General features: G+C 44.4%; 1 long non-coding RNA gene across 1 annotated transcript; it reads right to left on the reverse strand.

The window, feature by feature from the left end:
• Positions 1-2978: 2978 nt before the first annotated feature.
• LOC119319131 lies at positions 2979-5219 on the reverse strand. The gene is made up of 3 exons (XR_005154362.1): positions 3591-5219; positions 3200-3281; positions 2979-3085 (listed from the first exon to the last, which is right to left on the reverse strand). It is a non-coding gene; the product is annotated as an uncharacterized LOC119319131 (long non-coding RNA).
• Between the last annotated feature and the right edge of the window lie 6215 nt (positions 5220-11434).

Genomic DNA, 11434 nt, shown 5'->3' on the forward strand with positions numbered 1-11434 from the left:
ATGGCCTGTCGTGGTCATGGCAACATGCGTCGAGGTCTTGATGGCGCCATGGCTCTTCTTTCGTGTCTCCACCAAGTTGAGAGACTGTGCGAAGGCAGCGAACCTGTCACCGGCCTTTAAGTCCGTCAGCTTTCACACCGGCCACGGTGGCCAACGTCGCCCCGAGCATCGACTTCTTCAGCTACGTCATGGTAGATGCCTCGCTCTCCCTCGGAAACACCATGATGGCCACGATCGACCCTGCCCTGCCTGCCGACAGGGTCGCCATCACTGGAATCACCTTCTCGTCCAGCCCGCGCTCGCCGACCGCCTCTCCCATGACCCGCTCCACAACTACCCGGCTCCTCCTTCCATGAAAATGCAATATATTTCATAGTCACCAAGAAGCAACAGAAGTAAGATCACTAATTATATCCTAGTATGAACCATTTATGCCGAAATAGATACAGAGCAACTCATAGATTAAAGTTAAATCTAGCAATATAGTACACTTGACACCAGAGTAAACCCTAGAATAAACAATGTGGTAGATAGTGTTTACCTGAACACCGACAGAGGTATACCAAGTAACAAAGCTAGTTACAGCCAAAGCTCAATGCCTCCAACCAAAGTTTAACTCCTAACAGGAAATGTCTCCAAATCAAGCTAGGTGCGGCCAAACCTTGGAACCTGAAAAAAATGGAGGGGAAAACGAAATCAGGAAAGGCGAGAGAAAGAAAGTCATATAGGATAAAATTATCTCACTGCTGCAAACATATAAAGTACTGCTAAGAAATCTCCTTACTAGTTCTTTTATAGAATTAGCCAACTGATGAGATAAGATAGTAAATATACTTATTTCTTATAACAATCTTTGGAAGATTAGTATCACAACAAATTTTGCCAAGAAACATATACGTCGGGAGAAGAAGTGGTTTTTCTCCAAAGAACTAACTGAACAAAGAAACTACAATTAATAAAGTAGCACATAGTCTGTGATATAATTCCTAGCAGTACAGGTCCATTGATCTTACCACATGAACACAAATTATCTTAAGCCTGCCAATCAAATCGAGTACGATACGCATTAAGAGAACTACTGTGTGAGCTAAGGAAGCATCATCGACGACCCAAGGAAATATGCTTGTCACTTGTTAGTACATTCCCCTAATTTCCCCAATTATACACTACATGCTCATACACTTCTATTTTTGTGTCCTATATTATGTTTGATAGCTCAATTGATCCTCAATTTTTTTGAAAAGGTAGACAACCATATAAAAGACATGATGTTTAAATACTTTTGAAAGCCATAACTTAAGGCTAATTAATTAATGAGATTGATTGTGATTGATATATGCTACTCTATAACTTCAATTATTATTTATTAATCTTTTGTATGTTGTGTTTCAATTATGCAGATTTGAGTCATCATGGGGAAACATCAATCTGGTTCCTCTAAGCGCAAGAGAAAAGAAAGAGAACAAAATTTGAGAGTGAAATGTTGGAGAAGATTGATTACAAGGATATCACTGAAGATTTCATTTCAAAGAATACTAAAAGAATGATATTTTTTAAAAAATGTATATGTCCAATTGTTATGTAAGACATTATATTATATACATTATAATTTTTCTTCTACGAGATATATATACATTGTAATTACTCATTAGTTCAATTTTTTTAGTGAGCTAGGGCTCCATTTTTAAATTTTGCACAGGCCCCTGATTTTGCCCGCTCGACCCTGACCGCATTGGCTCTATACGTCCGCCGCTGCCGTGTGCGACGAAGAGGAACAAAGAGTGAAGGCACCGGCAGCAGCGATGGAGGGCGCTGGGCACATGTAGGGGGTTCGAGGAGGCCTGAGGCAGAGGGGAGCAGGCTGAGCGGTCCGGAGGCGGAGGGGAGAGCCGGAGGCCGAGGGCAGAGGAGGGAGAGGCCGAGAGAGCCGGCCGGAGGGGAGGCGCGAAGCCTCCTGCAACACGGCCGTCGACGAGCCTGGCCTCATGCTTTTGGATAAGATAGGTGCAGGGTTTTTCTTTTGGCAAAAATAGAACGTTTCAGATCCACTTAAAAAAGGACAACATGTATAATTACCAGAAACCACATGGACTTATTCGCAAAAAGTGCGCGACGATGAACCTGCTAGAATCAATGCGTGCCTTTTTTGTAAACATCAGTACAATGCGTGCTTTATTAGTAGGTAAAAAAGTGTGGCATGAGAAATTCCTTTTGCTTCCGTTATTTTATATTCTAACATTACCATGCTCTATATAGATTATAGGATGCGGGAGGAAATGACTTTGCTAATCAAACATATAAACCTTGCTATGCTAACCGTGATACGTGCATGGAACCATTGATCCATAATCCTACTAAAGTTGAGCCAGTTAATGAGTCAAGCCATGAAAAATTTGCGAAAATTATTGGCATGCATGCCATCAGGTTTCATCGAGGAAATGATGACCGTGTGCATTAGCTTTGTGGACCTATAATTGCTCCTGTATTTGGAAGGAAATCAATACATGTTGTTGCTCATCATACAGAGCGTGTACCAATACATAGAAGAGTATTTTCCAGATTGGATGCTAATAAAGAACCAAAGCCAGATGATATAGTTCCCACGTTTCGTACACCTCTAGAGAAGATTAGGATCGGCCGCTTCTTTTTTGAACTGCATGCAAGCAGATATATTTGATGGAATCGGCAAAGGATAACTTTTCATGTTCACTTAATTAGTGAGCGTCACATATTATCAAAGAGTCATGGTTCACTCTCTCCTAACTCTCCCTGTAGCGAGAAAATGGCGGTGACGGTTTGCCCCACCTTTTGTCGTCGAGATAGTGGGTCCTCGTATCCATATTCCACCACTCCAAACGGGAGGGGGACGCTTTGATTCTAGCGTGGCTAGGATGACGTCACACCAGAATAATATAACCCGCTCTCCACCAACCTCTAAAAAATTATCGACGACACACCATTCATGGCATATTTTTTCTTCTATGAAAAACAACAATTTATTATAGTTTACAATGTCACTTACAATCAGTGGCCTAACAACACACCCACGCTCGGGGTTCGGCTTTCATTGCATTGCTTCATATATCTAGATGTTTAGGGCAGAAGTCAGTAACACATCCCCTTTGTGGTTTCAGTACTGACGTCAATACTGGTTTGGCCATTATTTTGCCAAATAGAATTGAAAAGAATTGCCATTTACCTTCTCCTATTCACTCATTTTTCTCTAGTCACCTATCAAGCTGCCTGGCTAGTTGTATAGTGGCAATCAACATCACAAGTACCTGCAAAATTGGTATTTTTAAAATTGCCACGAGGTAGAGTTTTATATCATTTCCCCCTGTCATATTGGTGCTACTTCAAAATAAACATAAAAATAGCTCATTCAGTTTAATCAAAAAGTAAATAGCAGTGCATCCTAATATGGTTACCGAATTGCCATGGAGATTACCAGGTATGGAATGTCAAAGTAATGGTCGTGAGGGCATGTTGAGAACATCTTGTCTTGTATGTTAATAAAGAAAAGAAAAATTTAAACTACATTTGAAGTATTTTAATAACCTTAAGATAAATATGAATTCATTCATAATCACCTTTACCAATAACTTTGAAAGCACAATCTCCCACACTTAAAATTTTCAGAGTCCGAGTCTTCTCAAGCATTAAATTGATACTTGCTGCCAAGAGAAACATCAAAATAGATATTAGAAAAATCAAGGAAGCTTAGAAACAACAAAAATGAGTTAATCAATATCCAAAGTCTGCAACAACTGTTCTTTGATGTCCTGCGAGAGTACTAAAAACAGACAATTAGTTTGCATATAGATAAGAAATTTCAGCTAAAAATAATTGCTTCAATTTTACTTAATTTTTTTCATTTTTTCTGAGAACATGCAGGAGAATTGCATGCAAGTATATTAAGAAGGAAAGAGTACACAACGCAGAGAAGGCCAACAAGAGCAGCGGCGCAAGTAGTGGACGCCTGTGTGCAAGTGGTGGTGGCTGTCGACTTGCGCCATGCAGTGGCCATCATTGGCACCCGCATGCTGGCTGCCCGCGTGCAATACGTCTCGCCATCGCTGGCCTGCTCATGGTGATCGTCCTCCATAACAACAATGACAATGACGTGGTCGTCATCCACGGGAACCTGGCGGAGTCCGTAGATTCCTCGACTTCGCGAGGCGTGCGAGTGCTGGACATTGGCCTGCGCCATGCCGTGGCCATCGTCTGCGCGCATGTTGGCCATCTGTATGCGCCACATAGTCACCATCGTCGGCTGTGCAAGGCAGCAAACCTCCTGAACGGCATGGCCGAGGATGTGGCGTCTGTACAACAACTCGCTGTCTTGGTGGACACAGTCCTCCGTGGGCACGCCATCATATAGGCGGACGACGTCGCCCTGCTGGACGCTGCCCTCCGCAGGAATGCCTTCGTGCAGGTGGTAGTTGTTGTCCCCGAGCGCATCGTCGTCCTGGATGCCACCGTCAGCGAGCATGCTTTCCAACAAGCTATTTGTCTTCCCACAAGTGGATATCTTCCATGGATCCTATGCTAGCTAGACAGAATATGAGCTAAAAAATAAGAATGAAAGAAAATAAAAAGTTATCTCATGTTGAGAAGAACCAAAACTCACCCAAGGATGCAAACTTGAACATGAGCATCCAAATCATCTTCATATTGTAACTACAAAAACGACACTACCAAGGAGGCGGACATACAAGAGAAATCAGCGTCGTCGATTTGGCAGTGACCAAAAATCAGGATCATATATTTCTCATCACAATATATGTTGCTTCACTTGTTATGTACTGAATCTGCAAATAGCAACCAAGAAACGAACGCACGCATCCGCTATACCTCGAGAGGAACCAACAACCGACTGAATCACCAGGAGTAAACCCCAAATCCTAGCAGTGGCGCACCAAAATCCAAGACCCTATCTGAAAGGCGGCGGGGCAGCGGCCCGGGCGACTGATGGCGTACCTGGGTCGCCGCTGCGGTAGGTGGAGGAGCCATCAGAGTCCTGTGCCGTGACGTCGGCGAAGGAAGTGCGTCCGACAAGGATCTGATCGCGGAGCTTGCCGAGGCACGCGGAAGCATCAACACACATGGTGGTGGAGATGGTCCGGCCCTCATGGTCCTACCAGGCCACATAATTTCCCCAGGACGCCATGCGATTGATCCCCTCGTGCTTGATCAACATCAGGAGGAGATTTCTGGGTGACCTGACTTGGGACGGAAAAAAATTATACGAGACCAGGTCTCACGGGCTAGCAGGTGAGACTCATCTTGATGGATAACACGTGACATTCATAAATCATAAAGTATCTAATCTTCCTCTCTGATTTCAAGTAGGGGTCGGGTAGATGCTTTGTGATTTGTAAATGCCACGTGTCATCCATCAGGATGGGTCTCACATACTAGCATGTGAGACCTGATTTCATATAATTCTTTTCTATTTGGGACGACGGCGTGGATTGATAAGGACGCGTGATTTCAGGATTGATCAGGACGATGCACATAAGGAAGCTGTTGGCGTGGTTTGTGGAGCAGCCAAATCCTGGCAGACCACAACAGAACATTCAATCTAAGCCATTAGATACTATGGCAGACTATTAGAGTAACGTAGACTCTTGGATTTCATTAGGTGGGAATGATGTGAGGGTACTGATTAGCCTGTGTACTGATGAACAGTCTAATTTATGGTAAGGCTAATTAATTAATGAAATTGATCGTGATTGATTCTTTCACATAAAGATATTACTAAATAACTTGCGCCAGCATGGAAAATTCTGATTCGTTCAGACGTGACGCGGAGCTAACCGATAGGGTGGGGGAGGGGACGAAAAAACCCAGCCAAATAAAACGGTTGAAAGTGGTGGGACGAAAATAAACCGTACTATTCAACCAACTCAGACATTAGGAGTAGAGACTCTCAATAAACACTGATGGTCGATTGGAGCCAACGAACCTGAATTTCTGACATCTTAGGCCCGCTCGATGGTGCCACGTCAGCAGAGGGAGACAGAGAGGGGGTTGGCGGTCGTTACCTGATTGGCTATGTCAGTTCCCTCTCTCTCGCGTGCACTCCATTCCTCTTTACCGCTCATTCTCTTCTCTCTGTGTTGCTACAACAGCGATGAGTCAGTTGGCGGCGGAGGGACCAGCAGTGAGGGTAATGAGTTCTTGGAGGTGGACAACTGTCGGCGTCACTGGAACAACGAGGTGCTATACAAACGGTTTTTAACCACTTTCTGCAACGACATTATAAACCTAGTGAGTGTGGGCGATAGAGGGGTCCTTCCCACATGACCAAGAAACTGTCGGGGATAGGCTCTCCTGGCACACACGCTCGGCAAAATGAGGTCGTGTGCGATGGGCGAGCGATCAAATACGATTATACATGCCCAATCAGTTCCGATCATAAATACATCCCACATAGTCAGTCCCAAACAAACGTTTCCGTTTGTTATGTATATTCTATACAGTCAATCCAAGGAATATATTTTTGTTCTTATGTACATCCCACACGGCCAATCCAGGGAAATCGTTTCCGTTCATATGTACATCCCACACAGTCAATCTGAGGAAAATGTTTACGTTCGTATGTACATCTCACACAGTTTTATGTATAGGCTCGTGTGTAATAGGTGTAACTATCACACACACTATGCCTCGGATAACCATTTGCTTTTATTAAATTACATCACACATGATTTGATGAAGAAAACTGTGTGTTATTGGGCTATCCATCACAAGCGCTTTTACTGGTAGAACCGTTTGCAAAGTTTCATGACCCATTTAGCAGGTTTATTAGCTTATAATTAATAATTCCAGTATCACACAAATTCACATTTCATATCGAACAGTTGTTTGTCAATTTCATATCAGGCACATAATATATTTTAACATCATAGTACGATAGTTACCTGAAATTAGCACAATATAACATATAGTTAGTTCAGCTTCATAAGAACAATATTAGAACAATATATTGATTTCCCTAATCGAGATCATCCAGGCTCGTCTTACCCACCTCTGCTTTCAGTTCAATAAGAACCTGTTTTGCACTAGCCAACCGGGAAACTGTCTCCTCCTTCGCCAACACCATCTTAGCAAAGTCTGATTTAAAAAATCCGAGCCCATTCTCCACCTTCCTCTTTTTATCCTACATATTCAAATATTCTTGAGCGTTGACAATACTTTCTCTAAGCCTACTGAGGGAGTCTAGGATTACGGGGTCCTCGGGCGTCCGGGCTATGTGATATGGGCCGGACTAATGGGCCGTGGAGATACAAGACGGAAGACTTTCCCCGTGTCCGGATGGGACTCTGCTTGGCGTGGAAGGCAAGCTTAGCATGCGGATATGAAGATTCCTTTCTCTGTAAACCGACTATGTACAAACCCTAGTCCCCTCCAGTGTCTATGTAAACCGGAGGGTTTAGTCCATAGAGGGAATCATAATCATATAGGCTAGACATCTAGGGTTTAGCCATTACGATCTCGTGGTAGACCAACTCTTGTAACCCTTATACTAATCAAAGTCAATCAAGCAGGACGTAGGGTATTACCTCCATTAAGAGGGCCCGAACCTCGGTAAACACCATGTCCCCTGTCTCCTATTACCTTCGATCCTTAGACGCACAGTTCGGGACCCCCTACCCGAGATCTGCCGGTTTTGACACTGACATTGGTGCTTTCATTAAGAGTTCCATTGTGCCGTCGTCGAAAGGCTCGATGGCTCCATCAATCATCTACAACAATGCTGCCGTGAAGGAGATTTTTCTCCCCGGCCAGATCTTTGTATTCGGCGGCTTTGCACTGTGTGCCAACTCGGTTGGCCACCTGGAGTAGATCGACACCTATGCCCTTGGTCACCAGATCATTTTTGGAAATCTAAACTACGTCGCTGATACCCAAGGAGACTTCATCTTCCAAGGGTTCATGGCCCCAACCACCGCTCCGGCCTTAGATCCGGAGTGCGTCTGTAACGCCCTCGATGCGGCTATATCTCCTACGCGTCGAAGCACGACTTAGAGGCATAACCGCATTGAAAGCAATGTCGCAAGTAGGGTAATCTTCACAACAATCCATGTAAATAAATAAAAGGGGAAATGATACATAGTTAGCTTACACTCGCCACGTCACACAAATACATGAATAACATTACAATCATCCAATACACTCATGGTCCGACTACAGTACCAAAATAAAGATCAACCCCCACATGCGACCAAGTCCCCGATCACCCCAACTGGGAACCACTACTGATCATCTGGGAAAGACACATAGTAACGATGTGAGTCTTCATCGAACTCCCACTTGAGCTCAAGCGCATTGTCTGGAATGGTATCATCGGTCCCTGCATCTGGTTTTGGAAGTAATCTGTGAGTCACGGGGACTCCGCAATCTCGCACCCTCGCGATCAAGACTATTTAAGCTTATAGGTAAGGCAAGGTATGATGTGGAGCTGCAGCAAGCGACTAGCATATATGGTGGCTAACCTATTCGCAAAAGAGAGCGAGAAGAGAAGGCAAAAGCCCGGTTGAACAACTATGATCAAGAAGTGATCCTAGAACAACCTACATCAAGCATTACTCCAACACCGTGTTCACTTCCCGGACTCCGCCGAGAAGAGACCATCACGGTTACACACGCAGTTGATTCATTTTAATTAAGTTAAACTTCATGCTATCTACAACCGGACATTAACAAATTCCCATCTGCCCATAACCGCGGGCACGGCTTTCGAAAGTTCAAATCCCTGCAGGGGAGTCCCAACTTAGCCCATCACAAGCTCTCACGGCCAATGAAGGATATTCCTTCTCTCGAGACATTCCGATCAGACTCGGCATCCCGGTTACAAGACATCCTCGACAATGGTAAAACAAGTCCAGCAAGACCACCCGCTGTGCCGACAAATCCCGATAGGAGCTGCACATATCTTGTTCTCAGGGCACACCGGATAAGCTAAGCGTACGGGAGCCAACGTAACCCAAGTTGCCAAGGGACGGCCCCGCACGGTGCTCTGGGTTGGACCAACACTTAAAGAAGCACTGGCCCGGGGGTTTAAAATAAAGATGACCCTTGAGTCCGCGAAACCCAAGGGAAAAGGTTAGGTGGCAAATGGTAAAACCAAGGTCGGGCCTTGCTGGAGGAGTTTGATTCAAGGCGAACTGTCAAGGGGTTCCCATTATAACCCAACCGTGTAAGTAACGCAAAATCCGGGAACATAACACCGATATGACGGAAACTAGGGCGGCAAGAGTGGAACAAAACACCAGGCATAAGGCCCAGCCTTCCACCCTTTACCAAGTATATAGGTGCATTAAGATAACAAGATAATATAGTGATATCCCAACAATAAACAATGTTCCAACAAGGAACGATCTCCAATCTTCACCTGCAACTAGCAATGCTATAAAAGGGGCTGAGCAAAGCGGTAACATAGCCAAACAATGGTTTGCTAGGACATGGTGGGTTAGAGGTTTGACATGGCAATTTGGGAGGCATGATAAGCAAGTGGTAGGCATCGTAGCATAGGCATAGCAAAAGAGCGAGCATCTAGCAAGCAAAGATAGAAGTGATTTCGAGGGTATGGTCATCTTGCCTACAAAGTTCTCAGAGTTGACTTGATCCTCGTAAGCGAACTCAACGGGATCCTCGTTCACGAACTCGTCTCCCGGCTCTACCCAAACAAGAACAACAAGCAAAAGGAACGCAATCAACCACGTGCAATGCTCAAACAACATGATGCAAACATGGTATGATATGCGGGATGCGATATGTGATGCATATGCAAGATTTGACAAGGAATGATTGAACCTGGCCTCAACTTGGAAATCCAAGAGTTCCACTGGAAAGGTGAGGTGATTTCGGTTGAAATCGATATAAAGATCACCGGAATCGGATGCACGGTTTGGAAATGGCAAGCAAAACAAATATGGCACCGGTCTGCGATAATCAACAAGTGACCAACTAAATGCATCAAGATAAATATGCTACAACACTCAAACATGACAACAAAATACATGGCAGGGATCCACTCATGAAGCTTGACAAAATATGAACACTGAGATATGGCTAATTCATCCATTAACAGATTCAAACAAGCATGACAAAAGTGCAAATGATAACAGGTTTCAGACTTAGTGAAATTAACACAAGTCTGGAATTTATCATCAGGAAGCACACTTTAGAGCATGAAAAACTACATGCTACAGGAACTGAACATGACAAGGCAAGGCATAGCATGAAGCTACTCAAAGCACTTAACAAAAGTCCCTTAGTGACCTTGAGCCAAAAGGGATCATAAAATACAATTGCAAGCATGTGAACATGGCAAAAACACAAACAAATTCAGACTTAGTGAAAAACTAGAGCATGCAAATCAGTTAATGAGTAGGCATGTTTACGAGCTCGATGCACTCACTACAGATCATGGCATGAAAAACTAAGCATACACCCATCAAGAATACATATCATAGAAGCTAGACATGGCAAGAACAATAACATAGCATGCACGGATCAAATACAACATCCTCGGCAAAATCGCTAACAAGTCAACAATCTGCCAGGATTCACGAAATAGCAAAAGTAGAGCTCGATTGACTCAATCTAGGTTGCTCCATAATTGCAAACAAAGACATGGATGGATAGAGCACCACAATATTAACAAAACATCCTTACTGATCATCCTCAAAAGAGGCACGGATCACTAGGAAACAACATGAACATATGGCATAACAACAAAAACAGAACAAGGACTTTGTGAAATTCTAAGTCCCTGAAAATCAGCATTACCAATTACGCTACTTTGCAAGCTTGTGCTAGTCACCACAAATATCACAAAAATACATGGCACACACCCCTGTAACATGGCATGGCATATAACAAAACACATGTAGAGCTCAGGATCATAGCATGCACACATTAAACATGGCAAAAATGACAAAATGCCATTTGCTGAAACAGATCTGCCAAATTCACCAGATAGCCCTCTTCAAACAACATTTTGGGCATCAAGATGAGCTAAAAAAATGATGCAATGAGATAAAATGATGTACTCGTTGAGGCGAAGATTTTGATATGCTACACGCACGAATCAGAGCTACGATGAGAGAGTTATGACATGCCAAAGTTTGCAAAAAAATTAGGGTTCGGGGATTAAAAGTCAACCGAGTGAAATAGATCTCAGATTCGTGTGGTTACTGTAGCTTTGCGCGATGAGGTTCGCCGGAAATGGCCGCGGCGGTGGCCTGAGTTGTCAAAGACGAGGCGGGGAGGTGCTCTCGGGCCGGATCTCGCCGGATCCGGCCGGCGAGGAGCCGGGGCGGCGACGGGAAGGCGGGGCGGAGCCGGGGCCAGCTCGGGCGGCGCGGTCGGCGAGGAGGCTCGCCGCGGTGGAGCTCACCGGCATGGTGGCGCGCGGCGACCG

This window comes from Triticum dicoccoides, chromosome 6A, assembly GCF_002162155.2.
Source record: "Triticum dicoccoides isolate Atlit2015 ecotype Zavitan chromosome 6A, WEW_v2.0, whole genome shotgun sequence".
Classification (NCBI taxonomy): Eukaryota; Viridiplantae; Streptophyta; class Magnoliopsida; order Poales; family Poaceae; genus Triticum; species Triticum dicoccoides.